Genomic DNA, 25,484 nt, shown 5'->3' with positions numbered 1-25,484 from the left:
GATCACAGGCTGACCATAAAATGGTTACATTGTTTTTGGGATAACCAAGATGCGCGATGCTGCCTCTCACCTGCAGGGCGAGAATCCAAAGGACTCGACAGCTTTGCATTTGCATAGTTACTAAATTTAAATTAAATACTGTAGTCAAGGGAGGGATTAAATGTTGTGAAATAAAGAAATCTGCCCTTTGTTACACAATAAAAGCTACATGCCCTAGAATGACAGCAGCCTTGCGTTAGTTTGTGTCAAACTGCTGCCGATGGAATCAGATGAATCTTGTACGACAACGAGACCAGATGTACAAGCAGAGGTAGAAAAGGATACCATGAATGCTGGAGATGCTGCAAATACGCAGCAGGCTGGCCAGCATTTGAAAGAGAAAAGACAAGTTAACATTTGGATGCAATGCTCCAATCAAGGGTCCCACACAAAACGCGAATTGTCTTTTTTTCTCCATTCAGTTGCTGTGCATTTTCAATATTATCTATTTTTATTTAATCATGATGTCCTAATAGTAGTACAACGCTTTAGATAAACACATTATTATATTTGCTTCAAATTCAACGACTTAGCTGAAGCTTCACCTTCAAACATAATTGGTAGCGGCACCAAGAGTCAGCAAACTGAGGCTGAACAAACAAGATCTGCACTAAGTCTGCTACTGCGGTGTCAATTGGGCACAAGTGCATGCTCCCCAAAGTCGTTTGAATTCCTACTGTTCAAATCTTTCAAATTGGGTTGGTATTAGATCCATAGCAAGAAATGTTTTCACAGCTGTTCAATGTTTGTTCCAAAGCATTCACAGTCAACAGCAACTGCCAACATCAGTTGAAACACAGTTAGCTTCATAAAAGCTTGGGAAATTGTAAATTACACAGTGACACAAGAGTGAGCTAGCTGCCTGATGTTACTGGCTTTACTTTCAAAAGATAATTGAAACAAATATTCCTTTAATTTGCACTTACTCTTTTATTTTGTCCATAATCGAGGTGGTAATAACTGTTTGTCAATTCTGCACGTTCTTCAGCTTTCATTAGCAGAAACACTTTCTCAAATGCCACTGACAGCGAGGCTTCTACACGCTTGCTGAAGTACCAATGCGTCCGGAGGAGAAAGGTTAGACGAGGAAATAAAGCATTCACGGCTGGCGAGCTCAGTACAACTTCAGATTACTACTGATGACTCAAAAGAACTTGGAAAGAGGAAGGAGGTGGGATTTGGCAAGTAAGGATTGTACACAGTGAGTAAGTAGTAAGCAAAAAAACAAAATTAGTTCAGGGTCTTGAAAACGTAAACATTTTAAAGCCACGCTGAATGCAGCTGTTACACAGGAATTGCTTATCCTGTACTTTTTAAACTGAGGACCCACTTATTATGCACGGCAACATATTGTATATAGGTTTTAATTTTCAGAAGATGTTAAAACCACTGAATACACATTTATTCTTAATGAAACACCAAAATAGCAGTAATCCAAAATAATTGAACACTGGTCAACTAAATGCAGCCTATGAAACAGGACACCCAAACGGATGAATCTGCTTCTCATGGGAATGTTTGTTTAAAAGGAACATTTATGCAGGCATTTCCCACACATTCCCCAGCTAACACTACTGGCTTACAGGGGCAGTTTGGGTGAGACTTGGGGGTAACTACACTGCAGGGGTGATCCTGAAGCAGCATTGTATTTGGCCAAGGACAGGGAAACATGTTAACTCGAATCCAAAGGTGAGGAGCATCATTTGCTCGTTGTTCCTAAATACTGGGATGTTCAAGGCTATCTTGAGTTTGCTCAGCCAGAGGCAACCCCAATGTAAACTTGACAATGTTACTAAATCCGACTGCCGGGAAAGATCTTGTAAAAAGTTGGTCTTCTCACTGGCTGAATTTAGCAAACCTCACCGGTTTATATTGGGGTTGCCTCTGGCTGTACAAGACTTGCACTTTGGGGAACCAGTAGTTCAAACATCCCACTCCACCAATATAAAAGGGTGTATATTAATGGAAAGAGACACTGGTTAAAGGAACATAGCATGAAGAGTAGGCCATTCAGTTCCGAGAGCGTATTCCGTTACTAAATTAGATCATGGCTGATCTATATCTCATGTTCATTTACTTGCCTTTGCTCCATATCCCTTGTTCCCTTAGCAAACATAAATTTCTCAAGTTTCAAGTGACTCAATCCACAGCCTTTTAGGGGAGCGAGATCCCAATTTCCCTTTAAGCCTTGGTATGGTGAATCTGCGCTGTAACTCTTCCAAGACCAATGTTTCTTTCCTGAGGTTTGGTGCCCGAAACTGAATGCAGTACTCCAGATGGGGTCTGACCAAGGCTCTGTACAATTCACCCATCACTTCCTCACTTTTGAACTCCAACTCCCCTGAGATAAAGTGCAATCATCAAGGGTTATGGGGAGCGGGCAGGGAAGTGGAGTTGAGGCTAAGATCAGATCAGCCATGATCTTATTCAATAGCGGAGCAGGCTCGAGGGGCCAAATGGCCTATTCCTGCTCCTATTTCTTATTTTCTTACATATGTATTCTATTTGCCTTTTTGATTATGTTTTGTACCTGTGCATTAGTTTTTAGTGATAAATGCACCCGAATCCATTGAGCATATTCCAATGAGTCTTTCTCAGATTCAAAGTGAATAAACTCACATTTCCCAACAATGGAACTCCATCTGCCATAGTTTTGTCCACTCACTTAGTCAGTTGATGTCCCTTTATAACTTTCTGTTCCCATCTACACAGCTTACTGTGCCTCCTAACCTACATATTATCTATAAACTTGGATATACAACTCTATTCCTTCATTCAATCATTCAAGTCATTAATATATATGATGATTAGCTGAGGTCCCAGTACAGATCCCTGGGGAACACCAGTTGTCTAAACTCGTCAATCAGAGAACAAACCTTGTATCCTTACTCCCGGTTTCCTACCTTCCATCCAATTACCTACCCAGTCACAAGGTTGCCTTCAAATTCATTTGCTCTCATCTTTGCCAATAATCTCTTGTGCAGAAACTTATCAAATGCCTTCTGAAAGTCCATATGGACAAGATCTACAGACACTCCCCGATCTACCATGCCAGTAATCTCCTCAAAATCATTCAACGAGATTAGTCAGACATGAACAACATTTCACAAATCCATGCTGACTCTCTTTGATCAGCTCATGCTTGTACAAGTGCTCAGTCCTTCTGTCTCTGATGGTGGATTCCAATAGCCGCCCCACAAATGATGTTAAATTGACAGGTTTGTAGTTACCTGGCTTCTTCCTCCCTCCCTTTTTAAATAATGGGAGTAACATTTCCAATTTTGCAATCCAAGGGCACAATTCCTGAATCTAGAGGGCATTGGAAAATTCTGATGAATGCATCTGCAATTTCGTCATCTATTTCTTTTAATACCCTGGGATGGAAACACCTGGAGATTTGTCAATCTTAAGTACCATTATTTTCTCCATTACCATTTTTTAACATATTAAATTTACTAAGTTCCTCCCCTTGATTTATTTTTAGTTTCCCTTGTACCACTGGTATTTTGTCCTCTTCTTCCATGTGAAAACACTTAATTATCAAGTCTGCCATGTCCACATTATCCATTACAGTCTCTGCTGCATCCATCTTTAATGTTCCCACATTCCACTTAGCCACTCTATCTCTTCATGTACTTTTAAAAACATTTTCTGTGAGCTGCAAGTTTTAAACATTCCCTTTTTGCACCTCTCTTTACTTTCTTTGTATCCCTTTGTTTCTTTTTTTTGCTTTCCCAGTGTGCTGGATTTCCACTTTTTCTTGCATTTTGTGTAGACATTTCCTTTTAGCTTGATACTGGCTCTTACCTCATTTAAGAGCATAAGAATGAGCAGGAATAGGCCATTTGGCCCCTCAAGCCTGCTCCGCCATTCAATGAGATCATGGCTGATCTTCTACCTCAACTCCACTTTCCTGCTCTATCCCCATATCTCTTGATTTCCTTAATATCCAAAAATCTATCGATCTCTGTCCTGAATATACTCAATGATTGAGCCTCCACAGCTCTCTGGGGTAGAGAATTCCAAAGATTCACCACCCTCGCAGAGAAGAAATTTCTCTTCATCTCAGTCCTAAATGGCCGACCCCTTATTCTCCAGCCAGGGGAAGCATCCTCCCTGCATCTAGCCGAGCAAGCCCTGTAAGAATTTTGTATGTTTCAATGAGATCACCTCTCATTCTTCTAAACTCCAGTGAACATAGGCCTTGTCTGCTCAATCTCTTCTCATAGGACAATTCCCTCAATTCCAGGAATCAGTATAGTGAATCTTCGTTGCACTTCCTCTATAGCAAGTATATCCTTCCTTAGGTAAGGAGACCAAAACTGTACACAGTACTGCAGGTGTGGTCTCATCTTATACTCAAATCCTTTTGTAATAAAGGCCATGTTGACTGTGGTTGCTTAACTACACAAATGAAGCCTTTGCCTTTTAGGGCTAGGTTCTAGTTTTTATTGTACCAAAATTATTTTTGAATACTTCCCACTGCCTACCTGTAGATTTACACACTGATAGTGTGACTCCATTTACTGCAATTAATTCATTTCTTATCCCTTTAAAGGTTGCCGTACTTACATTTAAAACCTCGGTTTGTGACTCTCCTTTCTTCCTCTCAAGCGTAATACCAAATGTAATCACATTATGCTTACTATTTGCAAAATGCTCCCTTACCATCAGATCGTTTGTCTCCAGTATGCTTCTGTTGGATCAACTTTGGAGCAGCCCTGAGCACAGCAATGGAGATGTGTATGGGATGAAATTGTCAGCCTGATATTTACATATCTGTTACAATTCAAAGACGGAGGTTTTTACGGAGTGTTAGCTTTCAAATTATACAACTAACACTTAGAAATGTTTTTCAGCATCATTAAAAAAATGTAGATTTCCAAAATGAAAGAATTCCTACTGCAAAATTGTATTATATATAAGGCCTGGTGCTAAAAGATTCACCAAGATTTTAATCAATTATCTGACAATTGACTGTTCATTCCACACACAGTCTTCATGAAAATATATTTGATAATCCATTTTGCAAGGGGAAGAAACAACGTTTTCATAAGCAAGTGACATAATTGTGGGTTTTGATAGAATTGCACTTGCCGTACACCTCATCATGCAGACAGTGTCCCTTTAAAGACAATCTTGAAAAATATATTGACTGCATACATTGCACAACTTCAATTCTGCCACCTAATGTTTTAGCATTATCATCCATTCTGATTTGGCATCGGTGTTAAATTATTTGAGTGTGTTAATTAGTCAGTGTTCTGTCAGAACAGAATTAAAATAAACAGATTCTGATGATCTCTGGTACATTTTGTTTCAGAAACATTGTGCTTAGCAATGCAAACCCAGTGAGACTGCTGATACCATCAATTTTAAACATCATGCTAACTCCCAGAAGCCAACTACAAAAACTTTCATTTATAAAGCAGACTCTTGAACAAGGGTCTGGGTAGAAAACTAAAGATTAGCCACATCATGATACTTTTTATTCCTTTCTTAACAATATTCCATTCAGTTTTGGGTTCAAAATGTTTATTGCACATAAGGCCAATGGTATGAAAGTAATCTCCAGGGCACTCAACTGCACTTTCTGTCCCTTCTCCCACCATCCTTCCTGCAAAAATGAACCACCCTGTTTTAGTTTCAATCATATTCCTTCATTCAAGCAGTTGAACTGGGAATCGAAAATAGTGCATAGAAAATGCTACAGCAAAAAAGCACCCAAACGAATTTAAAGTTACATTTTAACAGGCATTGATTTCCTCAAAGCCCCAAAGTAACTGTGCGATTTCTGGATGAGAAATTATCTCTCCTCCCCCCTGCTCCGACCGAGTGTGGTATGGTTATCACAGCTGAGCTGAGCTGGCATTGAGACCAGCTTTCCAAAGTATCCAGTCTATTAGTGGTTGTATTATTTTATGAACTTGTTAAAATCACGTTTACTCTTTGACCAAAGGCAGCTGATTTACACAGGCTTTGCTCCAGCAAAAAAGCAACTGTATTTTTTTTTTGTTTTAAAAAAAAAAGTGCTATCTCTTTAGACAAAATGAGTTTATAATTACAGAATATCAGTATGATCTCCGGAGATCTCAATCACTCAATGTTGTGACACAACAGGGCCAATTAAAATGCTTTTGTTTTGTCATTAACTCATGTTTTGCGCCGTTTACTGAGGCAAACAATAATTTGCACACCGCTTGTTATTTAACATTTTTGTTTTCTGGTGACACCATCATTATAATGAAACCGTTTGCATTCGGTGTTTGCACTGCATCAATAATAAATAGTAATTTACTTTCTGTATCGCAGGCACAGCCTCAGGCCCAGGCTATGTCAGGACTTGCAAAAATCATTCAGTGTGACCCAATGTTTCATGGTGGCATTGTTACATTATTATAATCCCCCAAGACTTAAAATTGGCACATTCATATTCACCAAAATTATTATGCCACTTTTAGAAGTACAGCTGCGGCTCCTGTGGGGAATACACACGACCAAGAATTGGGGAAAGCAGCAATCCTGCTCAACTATCTTTCAGTGTATTATTGAGGTAATTACATCGCTCTCTGACTCTGTGGTTTATTACCAGAGATCAAATGGCACTGTGCTCCTTTTAGACCCTACACAGCAGACATCTTTGTGCTTGTCACGACAGCTGGGTATCTGGGTTTCAAAAAATATATATATGTACACATCAAGGTCATCAGCCAGATCAGAGCAAAAAGATATTATCAACACTTGTCAACGAAGATAAAACAGAATGTCAACACACATTCCTGGAACTATTGGTTGCAATCAGGTGTGCAGTGACTGCTGTGCAAGTAATGCAATACAAACGGACCTACGTGAGCGACACACTCCAGGTGCAAGCCAGTTTCAGACTGCTAACCTGTCATTTTGCCATTCAGTGCGTGTGTTTTGCAGTCGGGTAATTAGGGAATACGATTCAACTCATCAGTCTCCAACATGCAGGCTGTTCACGAACAGTACTAACTTGCAGCAATATACATTCTCAGGAAAGTAAAATAGAACTTCAGATGTAGAATTTCTTTGCTGACTGTCAAGCAGAAAAAAGACTTGTATTTATATAGCGCCTTTCACGACCATCGGATGTCTCAAAGCGCTTTGCAGCCAATGAAGTACCTTTGGATTGTACTCACTGTTGTAATGTAGGAATCGCGGCAGCCAATTTGCACACAGCAAGCTCCCACAAACAGCAATGTGATAATGACCAGACAATCTGTTTTTTTGTTATGTTGATTGAGGGATAAATATTGGCCAGGACACGGGGAATAATTCCCCTGCTCTTCTTCGAAATAGCACCATGGGATCTTTTACATCCACTTGAGAGAGCAGACAGTGCTTCGGTTTAACGTCTCATCCAAAATATGGCACCACCGACAGTGCAGGACTCTTGCAGCGCTGCACTGGAGTGCTAGCCTACATCTTTTTGTGCTCAAGTCCCTGGAGTGGGACTTGAAACCACAACCTTCTGACTCAAAGGCAAGAGTGCTACCCACTGAGCCACAGCTGACACTATTATGAAATTGAATTATGTGAATAAGATTCACAAACTATCATGCCTTTGTAACCCATGCAGAAATGTAAGTAGGATGGCAGTCAATAGGATGCAATTAGAAAAATCCTGGCGGATAATTATTTTATTCAGTTGCTGAAAGTTTTTGATAAGAGTAGACACTGAGCGATTCCACTTCTGGGGAAGAGCAAAGCTAGAGGCCAGCAATATAAAATAGTCACCAAGAAATCAAATCGAAAATTCAGAAGAAATCTCTTTACCCAGAGAGTGGTGAGAATGTGGAACTCACTATCACAGGGAGTAGTTGAAGCAAATAATATAGATGCATTTAAGGGGAGGCTAGAGGGAGAAGGGAAAAGAGGGTTATGCTGATAGATTTAGATGAAGAAAGACGGGAGAAGGCTCGAGTGGAACATAAACGCTGGCATGGACTGGTTGGGCCGAATGGCCTGTTTCTGTGCCGTATATCCCATGTAAAGTATGTTGGAAGTTACTTATTATTATACCTCATCTTAAATGATATTGTTAACATTTCAAACACTCACTACACTTTTATTCACATGACTATATCAAATTGAATTTGATCAATATCCTTTATTTTCTTCCGATATTGAAGGGCCCTTTTGCATTTACCGATCTGTCTGGCTTTTCTGTTTAGCTCTCGTGTGCCTGAGCTTTTACTTTCCATGAGTTATTCTTTTATTCTTGTCTGCTTGTGGTTTGTTTTGGTGGTGGGGGTGTGTGTATGAATTTATAGATGCCTGCAGCCCTCCAGCACCTCGCCTACATCTGGGCCTATACAGCATGTACCTGAAAGGTATTTGCCTGTGAGAGATGTTATGGACGAGCCCAATCCTGCCTTCCTCCAACATCCACACGCACACTTTCTATCAGGAGTCACAGGATGAGGAAAATACGTTTATTTTTTTTTCTCTTGCGCTGGAATAATGCCAGTGTTTTTTTTCAATGTTCAACTATCTTGTTTCTGCACCCCCTTTCAGTTTATAGAAATATAGAAAATAGGAGCAGTAGTAGGCCATTCGGCCCTTCGAGCCTGCACCGCCATTCAATATGAGCATGGCTGATCCTTTATCTCAACACCATATTCCCGCTTTTCCCCCATACCCCTTGATGCCTTTTGTTTCTAGAAATCTATCTATCTCCTCTTAAATATATTCAGTGACTTGGCCTCCACAGCCTTCTGTGGTAGAGAATTCCACAGGTTCACCACCCTCTGAGTGAAAACATTTCTCCTCATCTCGGTCCTAATTTCCTATCCCGTATCGTGAGACTGTGACCTCTTGTTCTAGATTTCCCAGTCAGGGGCAACATCCTCCCCACATCCAGTCTATCCAACCCAGTCAGAATTTTATACGTTTCAATGAGATCCCATCTCATTCTTTTAAACTCCAGTGAATACAGGCCTAGTCGACCCAATCTCTCCTCATACGACAGTCCTGGGATGGCAGGAATCAGTCTGGTGAACCTTCGCTGCACTCTCTCTATGGCAAGTATACCCTTTCTGAGGTAAGGAGACCAAAACTGCACACAATACTCCACGAGCAATTGTGGAAAAATAGCAGAGATCGAGAGAGAAAAATGAGAAAATACGGCCCAACCGAGAGACTGGGAGGGGGCTCCGCCACCGTAACTTTAACGTAAACAGGAGTTTGCACCGAACTTACAATGGTAGAGCGGAAGAAGCCTTGAGAAAACTCACCCCCACCCTCCCTCCCTCCCTCCCCATGAACTGCACAGAAAGACCAAAGAACAGGGAGCTCTTAGAAACATAGAAAATAGGTGCAGGAGTAGGCCATTCAGCCCTTCAAGCCTTTTGAAAGTCCAAATACACCACATCCACTGGTTCTCCCTTGTCCACTCTACTGGTTACATCCTCAAAAAATTCCAGAAGATTTGTCAAGCATGATTTCCCTTTCATAAATCCATGCTGACTTGGACCGATCCTGTCACTGCTTTCCAAATGCGCTGCTATTTCATCTTTAATAATTGATTCCAACATTTTCCCCATGACTGATGTCAGGCTAACCGATCTATAATTCCCTGTTTTCTCTCTCCCTCCTTTTTTAAAAAGTGGGGTTGCATTAGCTACCCTCCAATCCATAGGAACTGATCCAGAGTCCATAGACTGTTGGAAAATGATCATCAATGCATCCACTTTTTCTATGGCCACTTCCTTAAGTACTCTGGGATGCAGACTGTCAGGCCCCGGGGATTTATCGGCCTTCAATCCCATCAATTTCCCTAACACCATTTCCTGACTAATAAGGATTTCCTTCAGTTCTTCCTTCTCGCTGGACCCTCGGTCCCCTATTATTGACCAAGTAAAGATATTGAGGAAATGTAGGCGGGGGGGGGGGGGGGGGGGGGAGCGGGCGGGGGGGAGACTGGAACAAATGAAAATATAAAGAACTTGTGTATTCATATTGTGTATTTCACATCCTCATGATGTGCCCAAGCACTGCGTAGCCAATGAAATATTTCTGAACTGTAGCCACTGTTGCAATGCAGGCAAATGCAGCAGCCAATGTGCACACAATAAAGTCCCATAAATTGCAATTAGATAAACCACCAGATAATGTTTTAGTGATGTTGGTTGAGCGATATGGGGAGGACTACCCTGCTCTTCTTCAAATAGTGAGGTTATTCCATGAGGGCATATTGTGCCTTAGTTTAAGGTCTCATCCAAAAGATGGCACCTCTGATAGTACAGCACTCCCTCAGTACTGCACTCAAGTGGGGCTTAAGCCCACAACATTCTGCCTCAGAAACACGAGTGCTGCCACTGAACCAAGGCTACCAATTAAAACCCAGTTAAGTACAAAGACAGACCAGTAAGAGTAAAGATAATAAACAGAGCGAGAAAGTGGAAGGAATGCCTCTCAACATAGAGAGAGAGAAGCAGGGGAATGTGTACTGAGCGTAATAATGTGGCCAATTAAGTTCCCAATGCTGCACCTTGCGGCTTTTTAAAATCTGTGGTCCAGTTTATTCAAAATCTGAATATAGTAAGGAGACTAAGAAAAATTAGGCTCTCCCAATGGCTGTGTGATTAAACTCATCGTTACCAGTGCAGGACACAGCCATAAAGACCTGTTGGGCCAAATGGCCTGTTAGGCGGATAAAATTCTTAAAAGGCAATCAAAAAAGAAAATAGGTTGCAGGCCAGTAAGACTGAGATGACTTAACACATGGAACTCTGAACAATTTCCCATGGCAACTAACGCTCCAACAACGATTACACTCCAAAAGTACTTGATTGGCTGTAAAGTGCTTTGAGATGGCCGGTGGTCATGAAAGACTCTATATAAAACCAAGTCTTTCTTTTCTTTCTCTTGAGAATTTACTTTAAAACTACAATTCTAACAGCAAAACATGGAAGAAACTGTACATAAACAGTTCCCTGTTATGTTCTGTGATCTCTCATTCCTGTCCCCCACTTGCGTGCTTTTTTGTTCATGTTTTCTGCACTTCACATGCCCACACAGTGCTTACATTCATAGTGTCATCATGTCTTTCACAATACACAGGGGTAGGAGATGAACACAGCGAGATATGGGGAACAGTCTGTAAATCAGCACTTTGTGAACAGCAGCTCAATCAACGCAATGCAATTGTACAGTTCCTGCCTCCAGTAACTTCAGCATGATAGTGCGACGTCAGTAATGTGATGCTGGATAAGGCAGCATCCTTTGCAAGATATGTATAGATACAATTAAACAATAATTTGGAAAAAATCCTGTAATGTTGCCTCAGCCATTATGATCAGCACAAGTCAGCAAATGATCTGCGGAGTGATTTTTATTTATTTTTCAGAATTACACTTTTATCTTAACCACTCAACTTCCCGAGAATGATAAACAAAAGGAACTCAATTAAATATTACACTGCCATTCCCCAACTCAGCATCCCATTCACCCGACCTTCACAGTGAATGCGAGCTGCTTACGTGGTGTTTGTCTGGACAGACAAAAATCATTAAACATTATACATTACTATTAATATATACAACAGCAGCCTGCAGTCCTGGCGTACTAGCAGGTCACAGACTGCACTGAATCCTATTAGTCTTTCCAATTACAATAATTATATTGGTCACTGTAATGCATATAATGCACCCAGCGGTACTTCACCACAGATTGTAAGTGCATCTCATAAATGTAGATTCAGCTCCACTACACATAGCCTTACAACTGATTCCAATGGGGCTCCAGGGAAACAGGCAAGAGTTAAAGCAACCGACACAGTTAAAGCCAAGTCTATGTAAACTCTACACCTAAACAATGCCAATGGTGAGAGTATTCAGGGAAAATAACGGAGTATTTAATGCAGTTACATATCATTCACTAAAATTATATAAACCGAGAGTGAATCTTACCTTACGACTCACTTCTCCAATAAACATTTCGCCGAGGTGCACCTATTGAATACAATCTGTCCTGCTTGCACTAGATGTCCAGCTACCATATCTCTACAGTAATGATTTAATCTCAAGAGGATCACATCACTGAAACCTCTTCGTGTAAAAGCTGCAGACATCAATAGGCAATCATTTAGTTAACAGGAGGCGAAGACAAAAAAAATGTATGATGTCTACAGATTCTCTCGTCAGTGCCCTAATTCTAATTGCAGCACCAGCACAAAACAGATTCCATTTTTTTTTTGGACAGACTTCATCTGAATGCTACAACACAGCATGGTCACTGTGTTGATTGTGTGATGAGGCACAATGGCCACTTGATAAAAGTACAATGGAGTCTATGTTTTCTGCAGGTTGGGAGAATGGTGGAATGAATAGCAGCAATGAACTTGCTCAGTCCCAACTAACAGCTGTACCTTCGACCACAAAATCCCCCATGACAGAACATCCAGTGAGTCACAATCTGTACACAGCTACTGCTGATATAATTGTAACATAAATAACTTTATTTTTCTTTCCATTAATATTTTTACTCAGCAGAAAAGCCTGTGCCGTCTTGGAGGATAAAAAGGTGATATGCTTCATGGTAATTATACAGCTTCAAGTGTCCTTTGTCTATGTATGTATTATGTTTTGGTAACAGAGTCTTCTCACTTAACCCTTTAACCCATTTAGTTCGCTCAGTCGCTTGCTGGCATATCAACCAGCTCTGAACTATGAAGGTACCTTGAGAAGCCATTTCAAAATATTTCAACACAGGAACTCGCTTCATTATTTTTATCGAAGTGCCCTGCGACATCTGCAATGCAACCACAGAGGGAGTACAATTATTTAGGACAGTACAGTATTGAACAATACATTGCACAATGCCATTTTATGGAAAAATAAAACATGGGAATAGGGTAAATCTTCATGGGTTAAAACGATCTAGGTCTTACAAAGCTAGTAATAAATACCTGAGCAATTTTTCAATGGAATAATGCGGTGATCATTTTGGTAGCAAAGTAGTTCATGTAGTTGGATGTTCAACTGGACTGTTAATTAAGTGAGTTTCGCCAATTCCTGGTTTAGATTGGAGAGGTGGGTAGGAGCAATAGGAATGAGTGACAACATGGTTCCAACTTGAATTGCATGTCTTACGAATCGTAGAGCAAAATAAATAAATCCTATACTGATCTAGGAGGGGCCGTGACATCTATTTGAATCATTCTCAAGTCTTTTCTGCTCATTACTACTGGCTAATGCGATTGAAATGTTTTCCTTGTGACTATACACATCATCAGGAACAAGCACATAAGATGACTGTCTTCAATGACAAGAGGCAACGTCTAAATACAAGGAACAAGCGAACCCATAGAGCGACAGTCTTGGCCCACAAAGAACAGATGCTGGGCTGCAGTTTGACTGACAAAAGCACTACTTAGTTTGAAATCTTCAAGGGAGGATATCCTCCATTGTTCAAAGAGGTTACCATGGCAACTAAATGGCAGATCTTCAACAAGATAATATTTATGTCATGTCTAGTCGAAGGATTAATGAATATCTCAACTCTGATTTCCAATTGAGAGACAGGGGAGGGAACTCGACTACTCAGAGGTTACATTTATACCTGCACAGCTGTGTCACTTGAAAGCAAACACAAACAGGTCCTCTGTGAATCACAATTCATTAAAATGCATATCAACATAATGAGGATAGCTTCAACATAATACCACTAGAAATTATTTTCTTTAGCCAACATTCAATATTTCAGCAGAAGTCAGTGTCCAGATAAAGTTTTCCATAGCTGAGAAAGAGTTACGAGTGTCGATGGGTTATGTAACTTATCCAAGAATTGCCATCATAGCCCAAATCCAAAACAACAACAACTTGCATCTTTAGTAAAATGTCCCAAGCACTTCACAGGAGGGTTATCAAACAAAATGTGACATCCAGCAACATAAGGAGATATTATGACAGGTGACCTAAGGCTTGGTTAAAGATGCAGAGTTTAAGGAGGGAAAGGTCGAGAGACATAAGTCTACGGAGGGAAGTCCAGAGCTTCAGACCCAGGCAGCCCAATGGTGGGGTGGAGGGAGTCAGGATGCGCAAGAGGCAAGAATTGGAGGAGCGCCGAAATCTTGGAGGGTTGTAGAGCTGGCGAGGTGGCCAAATTGTCCATCAGACTTAAGAATCCAGCAGAAGTAAACTGTACCACCAAGAAGACAATCTGCTTATTAAAAGCATAACATAACAACATAAGATATAGGAGCAGGAGTAGGCCCTTCGGCCCCTCGAGTCTGCTCCGCCATTCAATAAGATCGTGACTGATCTGCCTCAACTCCACTTTCCTGCAATATACTCATATCCCTCGATAACCAAAAATCTATCGATCTCTTTCTTGAATATACTCGAAGACTGAGCCTCCACAGCCCTCTGGGGTAGAGAGTTCCAAAGATGCACCACCCTCTGAGTGAAGAAGTTTCTCCTCATCTCAGTCCTAAATGGCCGACCCTTTATTCTGAGACTGTGACCCCTGGTTCTGGACTCACCAGCCAGAGAACCATATATTCCAAGTTGAGCACAAATCACAGGTCATACTTGCATTTAGGAGTACAATACCTATTTACACACATTGCCTTACAGAGCATCTGCTTGTGAAATCATCTTTCCTTCAAGTAAAAACAGGCAGTTGTAAATCTGCTTCCGCAAAAATGCTGTCATGCATTTAAACCGAGTGTGAAATGTGCAATGCCTACAAACTAGAAATCAGTATCACAACATATTACCCCCTTTCTCCTGCATTATTCTGTATTATTTCCACTGGCCTAATGTGACCAATAAAATACAACTATCAAAAGACAATGTCATCTTTAAGTCATCTTTATACTCTTGCTTAAAATATCAAAAAATAATTTTGAAACCAATAAATCAGGAAGATCAGACTGATTTAATCTCAGGAGCGGCCAACAATAATGAGCTGATGAAATTTAATTCCTTTGGTTTTTGATAGCATCAGAAATCCTTGATGGAATCTGGGGCTCATAACTGCCTTCGGGTATCCATTCTTCCACACAGCGCACAAATCTCTGCCTATCCTATTGCAGCAGTCAACATGCTATGTCATGTAACAGTTAGAACATCCAAAACATACAAAGAGACTTTTTTTTTCTCTGTTGTTCAATTAGGCCACAGGGGAACAGACAAAGATATTTTAGGCTTCAAGACAGGAAGCAATTCGTGTGAGGATGCAAGGATGTCATTCATTTGAAAATGAATATGAAACCCCTTTATTTATATTTTAAGAAACACGTACAAGTCTAGAGGAAAAATTTTCACAGAAAAATGTCTTTCTTCTGGCTTATGGTTTTGGTGAGTTTCATGCTCATTACAGAGACACATTGGTGCAGGAGTAGGCCATTTGGCCCTACGAGCTAGCACCACCATTCAATATGATCATGGCTGATCATGCAACTTCAGTACCCCATTCCTGCTTTCTCTCCATACCCCTTGATCCTTTTAGCCGTAAGGGCCACATCTAACTCCATTTTGAATATATCTAACGAACTGGCCTCAACAACTTTCTGTTGTAGAGAATTCCACAGGTTCACAACTGTCTGAGTGAAGAAGTTTTTCCTCATCTCGGTCCTAAATGGCTTACCCCTTATTCTTAGACTGTGACCCCTGGTTCTGGACTTCCCCAACATCGGGAACATTCTTCCTGCATCTAACCTGTCCAATCCCGTCAGAATTTTATATGTTTCGATGAGATCACCCCTCATTCTTCTAAATTCCAGTGAATATAAGCCTAGTCGATCCAGTCTTTCTTCATATGTCAGTCCTGCCATCCCGAGAATCAGTCTGGTGAACCCTCACTGCACTCCCTCAATTGCAAGAATGTCCTTCCTCAAATTAGGAGACCAAAACTGAACACAATATTCAAGGTGTGGCCTCACCAAGGCCCTGTACAACTGCAGCAAGACTTCCCTGCTCCTATACTCAAATCCTCTCGTTATGAAGGCCAACATGCCATTTGCCTTCTTCACCGCCTGCTGTACCTGCATGCCAACTTTCAATGACTGATGTAGCATGACACCCAGATCTCGTTGCACCTCGCCTTTGCCTAATCTGTCACCAGTCAAATAATATTCTGCCTCCCTGTTTTTGCCGCCAAAGTGGATAACCTCACATTTATCCACATTATACTGCATCTGCCATGCATTTGGCCACTCACCTAACCTGTCCAAGTCACCCTGCAGCCTCTTAGCTCACAGCTCACACTGCCATCCAGCTTAGTGTCATCTGCAGACTTGGAGATATTACATTCAATTCCTTCATCCAAATCATTGATGTATATTGTAAATAGCTGGGGTCCCAGCACTGAACCTTGCGGTACACCACTAGTCACTGCGATTAGGTAACTCTCCCTTCTGTCTTGCTTCAATAGAGTGCATTAAATTCAACCGCAGAATGAATTCCCCTACTACATTTGTTTGATATTTCGCGAACCAAACAAACAGTTACCCGTACTTTTTCTTGAAGCAAACCTGCCCAATTAGCATAATGTAGTGCCAAATTCAGGATTGAATTGCGCTGTGGAAAAACCACCGATCAAAATTTCTTCATGTTCATTTAATTTAGACCGGGCAATCCAACCTGCAGCCCTCGGGCCACATACATCCCTCAACTCAAGCCCCATAAACCTCGCCCAGGCAATTCAGTCCTATTCCAGCTTGTGCAGATCGCCCAAAAATGGGCATTATTTCCAGCTTTCGCATTTTGAGATCGCCGGATTATTGCTCATTTTCAAACCCACTAGTTTTCACTTTATAAAATGGGCATTGGTGGGAGCGATGTGAAATGGGCGTTAGCGGTATTTTTTTTTCTTCTGTAGTAAAATGTCAGCGTCCATAGCAATGCCATAGCAACGGTCTTGTCCTGCATTTTAGGAGGTCAGGGGTCATCAATACATGCACAGAAGAAGGGAGAGAGAGAGAGAGAGAGAGAGAGAGAGAGCGAGCGAGAGCGAGAGAAAGCTTTTGTGGGTTTGTTGTGTAGATGTTTGTGATTTGTTTGACTATTGTGGGAGTTTGGAAGGATTTTGTATGAGGAGTACTCATTACAAATAGCAGTATTCAGTTCTGTGAGAGAAGTATCTGTCACAAAAATATTTTAAAAATGGAAGACATGGAGGAGGCAAGAGATTATGATGTGGAGGTGGAGGAGGCTGGTGAGGGCAGTTAGGTTGGAGAGGAAGTGGAGATTGGAGGTCGAAAAAGAGCGAGGAGATTCTCGGACGAGGCAAATGCTGCCCTCCTGCAGAGGGTGGAGTCAAGTTGGGATCAATTGTGGGCGTGGGAAGCCTACCCAGAAGATTTATCAGAAGATTTGGTCTGAAATCGCTGAGGTGGTCTCGTCGGTGACGCACGAGGTGCGTGAGGGCAACCAGTGCCGCAAGCGCTGGAATGACCTGGTTGGCTCCGGCAGAGTAAGTATTACATTTATTTACATTTACTTATATATTTATATAATTGGAATTGTGAGTGTAATGAGTAAATACATTCAGATCTGATGTATTGCAGTTAGACCAGTAATGTTTTACTCAAATTTTACATTTACGGTGTATGTGTTTCGGTTAATAATGATAATAATAATAATGATTACATCTGTCATTTATGTGTTGTATCACTCTCTGTGACAGAACCTAGCAATGATCTTATGCATTGTTGTGCTGTTGTTTCCTTTTGCAGAAGAAGCTTTCGAAGAATGGGGCCAAGCAGCGGCACACGGGTAGCAGCCCACTAGTGATCAGTGAGCTGACAGACCTTGAGGAGCGGGCGCTGGCACTAGTGGGGAGCCCAATCGTTCGTCCACCCGTGCAGCAGCAGAACCTGATGTTATGCCACGTGAGTAAAGTATACACCATTGCTGGATAGAAAGGCAATAGATGCCACACCCAGTCATATCCGTACAATATATGATAGATGATTGACGGAAGTGTTATGTAATTAATGATGGGCTCATGAAAATCATTGTAATGCAGAATTTGGTTATGTTCATTCAATGTGATGTCTGTGATTATTGTTATAGCGGTAGTGTTGTTCTGGTGCATATGCTGTGTGCAGCATTTGAATTACCCTGTGACCCAAGCACCCGCTTCTCCTCGAATTACCTCATTTATGTTTTGTAGCTCAGGCAACAGCACAGTCACTGCCAACAGCACCGAGGTGAGGTGATGATCCGGCGGTGGCGTCTGCGGTGGATTGTGCTTCTGCTGGTGTTGAGGGGCCCTGTTGTGCTGCAGGTTATCCTCTCCACTGAGGACAGTGAGGAGTTGGAGGAGCCTGCAGCAATAACCTCAAGATCAACCACACCTATTACTTTTAGTGCTCCTGTGACCATGTCCTCCTCCACCGTGGAGGTAGTGGGCCCCAAGCACTTTGCAGCAGGGCACCCCAAGTGTCTCCACGCCGGCGGCGACCCTGCGGAGGTTGGTTCGACGCAGCAGGACTGCTCCTTGAGCGGCAGATCTCAGCGGGGACATGGTACATTTGTCCAGGAGTGTTGACATCGGTCAGCAGATCCTCCAGACAATGGGAGGGCATATCCCAACAGCTGGCCACAATATCCGCAAACATGACCGAGAACATGACGCGGATGGCGGTGGCCCTGGAGGTGATAGCCAGGAACACTGGTGCCAGAGGACTACCAGTGTCCTCGGAATGCGGCACTGAACCCCAAGGTGCCGCACCCCCACTACCAATGACACGAAAGCCAGGAGGAAGCTCTTGCTTCTGGCTTGGAGGACATTTCCTCCTCGTGAACATCCTCTCCAGCATCCGGCCAAACAGCAGATCTGCATTCATCCCCACAATGAAGCAGCACCTGAGGAGCACTGCGGCAAGGTTTCTTGGAGTCAGGAGGGGAAGCGAAAATGTGGTGCATGGCCGCAGGAGTTAGAAATCTTACAGTATTTTTGTTGTTGTTGCTAGTTAATGAATGTTGGGAGGTTTGGGGCAAGGGGGAGGGGGGTACGTTGTTCTGTTTGCATGTGTGTTACTTGTGTTATTAGTTTTATTGGAAATGTTAAAAATGTTATAAATTTGCTGTGGGGTGGGGTGTTTTTTAAAGTAATTATAATGAATTAATACAAATGGCTTCATTAAAATGCTTTTATTTAACATAACATTGTTGCGCATTTTCTCATATAGCTGTAACGTAAAACATAAATAAACGTAACTTGAATCAACTTTAACTTTAACTGTTACCAAGGTAATGCACACCATTCATGTATGAGTTGCAGACACAGCAGTCTTGCAGCTTTGTAAATACTACTGACGTTATTTCAAGCAAAGCACTCATTTATGAGCTGCTGAACTAAGAGTCTTGCAGCTATGTAGCCACCACGGGCCCTTTCCTGCGGTCTACAGGGGGGCGGGGGCATGGTTTCATCGTCAGCCTGATTGACTGAGCCGAAGTCATCGTCCACCTCGTCGTCCTCCTCTTCCCCTCTCTCCTGAGGTGGACGGTCAGTCCCTTCTGGCGATTCTTGGCCTCTCCTGATAGCCAAGTTGTGCAGCATGCAGCACACCACCATGAACTGAGCTACCTGCTCAGGGTGGTATTGTAACTCACCTCCTGAGTGGTCCAGGCATCGAAAGCGCCGCTTAAGCACTCCAATTGTCTTTTCGACAATATTGCGTGCAGCTATGTGGCTTTCATTGTATCTCTTCTCAGCTTCTGTCTGGGTCTTACGCAGAGGGGTCATCAGCCAGGTGGTGAGGCCATATCCTTTGTCACCAAACATCCAGCATTGACCTTGTGGCTGACTGATAAACATGTTAGATACAGCACTCTCACGCAGGATGTGAGCATCATGGATGGTTCCCGGAAAATTAGCATTTACTGCCATTATAATTTGCTTGTGGTCGACAACGAGTTGCACATTCAGGGAGTGGAATCCCTTTTCGTTCCGAAAAACCTCAGCATCCTGAAAATGCCGATGTGCTTACAGTCTATTGCTCCCTGCACCTTGCAGAAGTTTGCTATTCTGGAGAATCCTGGAGCCTTTTCAGTCTGTGCCACCCTGGTCATAGGGAAGCTGATAAAGTCCATCCTGCGTGCGTAAAGGGCTTCAGTCACCTGTCGAATGCTGCAATGTGTGGCATGCTGAGATATAGCACAAATGTCACGAGCTGAGGCCTGAAAGGAACCCGATGCATAAAAGGAAAGTACCGCAGTGACCTTGACCTCAACGGACAGTGCGGTCCTGATGATGCTGGTAGGCTGCAGATCTCCCCGAATGAGCTGGCATATCTCACTGATGACCTCTTTCTGGACGCGCAGTCTCCTAAGGCGCATGTTATCGGACAAGTTCAGGCAAGACCGCTTCTCCCTGCGTCGGGTATATGTTCTCGTCCTCCTCTTCTTCAGTCTGCCACCTCTTTGAGCACATAATGCTCTTCAGTCTACCTTCTCCCATCTCTAGTGTGCAGCTTGTGCATAGTCATCAAGATAAGCTGAGAAATTACAGGCCCCATTACAATAACAATCAGTATTATACCTATTGTTCACAAACAATAAATTTACCTACTAAAACACCTAAAATAAATTCAATACATCCACAGTATAAGATGTTTGTTCAGATTTTCAAATCACCTTAAAATAACTCCAGATTACATCAAAACTCCCCAGAAGTTGAAGCAGCCTTTTATATGAAAAGTCCTCCGATTTACAAAATGGCGTCCATACCGCTGGGTTAAGATCAGGTGAGTGCAGCTTTTTTTCAGCGTTTTTTTTGGCGAGTGATATTTTCAGCGATATGTGGGCGAGATGCCGAAAGTAATGCTTGCCGATCTTATGGACGTTAGTTTCGTCTATTCTGATGATTACGGCAAAAAAAAATGGGCGGGCGGTATTATTTGGCATTAACTATATGCCGAAAGTAACGCTAGGCGATAAGTGTGCGATAAATGAGCATTAGTTTCCATTTTTTTGCGAAAAATATCTGGGCGTAATACCTCATCTCAGCATTAAAATGGACGTTAAGTGGGCGGTAGCGATGCAAAACTTATGGAAAGTCTAGCCCTATATTTCTTATTACAAATATTTCTTATTTGTCCTCTTCAAATTTTGTGGGCCTGCAGGTTTGGAAATGGCTGCTACCTCATTGGTGGGTCAATCCTAAATCAGAACACCGAGATCAGTTCATATGAGCAACTTCGGATAAACATAAATAAACAGTGTAATGTGTGCACCTGTGAGTATGCTCACAGCTTTGTACATCTGTTGCCAAGCACGTGGGGAGATCCCGTCCGAACTGACCCCCGTCCGGACGGAATTCCTCATCGGCGCCAAGCCTCGAAAGCTCCCTCAGGAGCCGGCACCTCACAACTTGAGCCTCCTCCAGGAAATCCCCTCCGTGCCTTTCAGTTCTGCACGGAGGGGATTCCTGTATGGGCTGCTCTTGCACACTCTCCACATTGCCATCCTCATCTGCCGTCTGGACATGCCATGGCAAACTATCTTGCCATTCGGAGGAGGCGGGGGTCCCCAATGGAGTACTCTCTATGCGGGAGGCCTCCCCTTATTTATTGGGGACTTGGCCTAGAGGGTAGTGCACGGAGCAGTCCCATGCAATAAGTTTTTAAGTCGGTTCACGGGCTCCCAAGCCGCCTGTAATTTCTGCGGTCTAGAGGAGTCCGTGTGTCACGTTTTTATTGAATGTGCGAGGTTGCAGCTCCTGTTCCAACATGTGAAGGGGCTGCTCCTCAAATTCTGGTTGCACTTCAGTCCCACACTCCTGATCTTTGGGCACCCTGTGCTCCTGGGCATGGCCAAGGGGGCCATCAGCCGGTCCAGGCAGCGGGCGGTCAAGGGGGTCGTTCAGCCCGTCTGCCTGCCTCTCTTCCGCGGTTACATCCGAGCCAGGGTGTCCCTGGAGATGGAGCACGCGGTGTACGCTCGCGAGATGGAGAACGCTCGCGGCCTTCCGCGAGAGGTGGGCGCCGGAGGGACTGGATTGCATCATCACCCCCGGCAACCAAATTTAAATTTGAACCACATGTAAAAAGTTATTTTGTTTAAGTTTGGCGGTTTTAGTGCCCACCCCAACTTTTAGCCAAAGGGCACTTGTAAAATTTGTGTTTCTGGTGCCCTCAAGAAAAAAAAACAAGGGGCACTTGATTTAATGTTTATATATTACAGATACAACTCAAAACAGTTGAAGAGCTGTTGCATTGTGAGTGGCTTAGCCAATCACGTGATCTTCACAAGACTCAAAAAAACCCCAGTCAGTTGGGTTTAGGGAATCCACGATGAGGCATGCAGTTATGAGCCTAGTGAATGGACTGGTAATGTGTAATGTGATTGTTAAACCTTTGTTAAGAAACCTACTAGTTCTTAATAGTAATGTGTTGCTATTAATGCTTAAGCAAAGAACCCATGAAGCAAATACATTACAAATGGAAACATGGATTTAAACATTATACATGGCCTGATGTATCCATGGTCTGCATATATGCAGCTCATGAAGACAAAAGCTTGGATATTCTTGATTGAGGCCTTTTAGAGCTGCCGGCAAAACTGAGCCATCATCCTAACTGTATGGGGGGTAGTTCAAAGGAAGATTTCCAAGGTGAAAGGGAAGTGCTCTAGTCAGTCTTGAAACTTCCTACAAAAAGGATCATTTCAGATCAATTGGGAATGAAAGTTGTATACCAAGATATAACATATACTCTGATGAGCAGAAAAGTATCCAACATAAACGAATCAAGCTACTTTAGGGCGAGATCTCCATGCTAAAATCCACATTAAAACGTCATAATCTGGGCAGGTGGGGAAATTGGGGGCAGTCCGATCACACATATGGAAGGGTGCATTATGACACTATGCCTGTGAGGGAAATAGGCAGTACACATATTTCCTGCCACTCACGTCCTGGCAACACTGGGTGCAAGGGGCACCCATGTGACCGGCACAGTGAAACACATGGGGGTGCAAGAGGGGAGGTTGAGGAGCAGTGTTTAAACTTTAAATAGCCAGTTCCATACTGCAATTGAAAACTAGCCATTTAAAAAAAAAGCTTCACTTATTTTTCCACATTTTTTCCTGAGACCGCTGGGCACACATGCATTGTGGTAAGGTGTCACAATTCCCTCCCTAAATATGCCCTGATCCTGGAAAGTGGGCCAGGGGTTCAGTAAGAGGTGTGCAGAAGCTCAGCTCCATCGAGGATCTGCCGCCATTGTGCCCAAAGGGGCTTGGGTCAAAAACTAGGATTATTACTTTTTGATCATCACCGCTGAAAAAAAAAAAAATTTCTAAATATTAATAACCCAGTGGAAGCAAACTATAGTATTCTCAATTGATAACAGTCAAATCAGCTTGTAATCTCAAGCCAGATATTTCTGTTTCAGCTTTTGGGGCTGTCGAATCCCCTGGGTGCTGCGAATACAGGAGAATTGGGCAGGAGGAGCACTGATATTTCAAATGAATGGAAAATCGGGCAGGCTCCCTTACACACACACCTCATCCCCAAGTTTCCTGCATACACCATACTCACGCAATCCGGTACCAGACACAGCACAAGAACATCTGCCCCATACACACATTCCAAGTATACCACAATTCACTGGCAATGTGCAGGTATTAAATAACAACCACTCACTGCATTTGCAGATATCATTCCTTCAATTTAAATTAAGCCTTTGCTAAAATACATTGAGGCATTTCAATAACAGACCAACGCAATCGAGATAAAAGTAAAAAAAGCCACAAACTGAAAGTTAAAGATTAAAATCACAAAGACGAGAAAGCAGCTGGAATTGAAGAGCAGGGATTTCTTATAATTCTTTTTTAAAAAGCCGCACAACAAATTTGGAAATTCCTATCTGCCGCTTTACGTTTTTCATTTACTAGTATCTGTATCAGTCCCACAATTATTCTCTTTAAGTCCTTATCAATGTTTCATTAAATTCATTCTCCGGACGTGGGTGCCGCTGGCAAAGTCAGCATTTGTTGCTCAAGTGAACCAACTGAGCGGTTTGCCAACAGGGTCAACCACACTGATCTGGGACGAGAGTTACATATCGGCCAGTCCTGTTACAGTCCTTCTGGACTCATCATCGAGTTCAATCATTTCAGACCGTAACCTCTGTCCATATTTTGCTTCCTTTCCTCCTTTTTTTAAACTGCCTCCCCACCCACACCCCCCCCCCCCCCGTCGATCTTATGTATTTGTTTTCTCTCTGTTTCCCATGGCAGCTGATAATTATTCCATCATTCACACCCTATCTAGACTTAGCTTTTTCTAACTTCTGCCATTACCATCTCAATTCGGCCCATCATCCCTTTTGTCTCTCTAATCTCTCCTGTCTTCCACTCTATCACAGACCTTTCCATTTACTCTTTCCTCCCCGCCCCTTTTCAGTGCTCCTTCAGACTCTGTTCATTTCGAACATTTGCCAGTTCTGACGAAGGATCATCGACCTGAAACTTTAACTCTGTTTCTCTCCACAGATTCTGCCTGACTCGCTGAGATTTCCAGCATTTCCTGTTAAGGATGCCTGGTTTCCTTCCCTGAATTACATTAGTGAACCAATGGAGTTTTCCCGACTACCCGACAGCTTCACGGACACTTTTACTGATTCCAGTTTTTTTTTATCTCTGGATATATATTTTTGTTCTAGTTATCACAGATGAGGAAGCAAAACGATTCTAACTAATGCGAAGTTACATGGTGAGACTTGTTTCACTAAACATCGGCCAATACATTAACATGACTAATTGGGAATCCAGATTTGAGTAACCAGATTTTTGATTAGTAAATAATAAATGAGTAAAAGACACCGTTGTTGGGCATGTGATCTCAATATTCTGATTTGCGAAATGTGTGCATGTGAACGTTAACGTTTCTGTGCATTTTTTGGTCAAATGTAAAGCAGAGAGCACGAGGGTTTTTGATTGTTACTTGCTTGGTTACTGAATGGTGGTAGATGTTTTCCAACTAAATATACAGGTGCAGTGCATTTACCTGTGTTGTGTGAGTGTATTTAGCATTTAGCAGTTAGCATAAAAATGAATACGCATGGCTAAAATGGTGTTGCCATAGTCACTGTGGCTAGTCAGCAATTTCTACTGGACAAGACTGAACTAAAACACCTTGGGATATACTTTCCTACTTTGGAAATAAGCATTCACCCATTCCTGTTAAGCCTGTACATCAAAGTAATGGGTGCATTTGGGTTTCTTCTGGTCAGGTTCACCGCAGAAACCAACCATTCCAAGCTTACTCACTTTCACATTTCTCAATCAGCAAGCCTTTCATCACCAGTGCTTCCAAGCAAACCATAAATGCAGCAAAGTGGCAAGGAAATCAGAGACAGTGGCTGCTTGCAACGTTACAAAACCCCAATTTTCTGACAAGGATCTCAATGCCCCGCTTGACAACACGCTTGAAAAAAACAACATGAGCTTATTAGCATCAGA

General features: G+C 42.4%; 1 protein-coding gene and 1 long non-coding RNA gene across 12 annotated transcripts in view; one reads left to right on the top strand and one right to left on the bottom strand.

Annotated features, from left to right (window-relative positions):
- The window catches only part of LOC139270224 (receptor-type tyrosine-protein phosphatase delta-like), a 2,930,110-nt gene that overhangs the window by 641,471 nt on the left and 2,263,155 nt on the right, over positions 1-25,484 (bottom strand). Inside the window, exon 1 of one of the 10 annotated variants that reach the window (XM_070888422.1) lies at positions 966-1,133. The exons of the other annotated variants lie outside the window; for them this stretch is intronic. The gene's annotated coding sequence lies outside the window, so the exon portion shown is untranslated. Of the gene's footprint in view, positions 1-965; positions 1,134-25,484 lie in introns of those variants that run through there. 10 annotated transcript variants of the gene reach the window in all.
- On the top strand, positions 1,025-24,981 carry LOC139270331 (uncharacterized). 2 transcript variants are annotated; one of them, XR_011594680.1, is made up of 3 exons: positions 1,025-1,224; positions 12,555-12,603; positions 24,516-24,981. It is a non-coding gene; the product is annotated as an uncharacterized lncRNA (long non-coding RNA). The 2 variants fall into 2 exon arrangements; XR_011594686.1 differs by having other exon boundaries at positions 1,025-1,240.

Source organism: Pristiophorus japonicus, chromosome 1 (assembly GCF_044704955.1).
Source record: "Pristiophorus japonicus isolate sPriJap1 chromosome 1, sPriJap1.hap1, whole genome shotgun sequence".
Classification (NCBI taxonomy): domain Eukaryota; kingdom Metazoa; phylum Chordata; class Chondrichthyes; family Pristiophoridae; genus Pristiophorus; species Pristiophorus japonicus.
The sequence above is the reverse complement of the archived record's forward strand: the minus strand, read 5'-3'. Positions and strand labels throughout refer to the sequence as shown.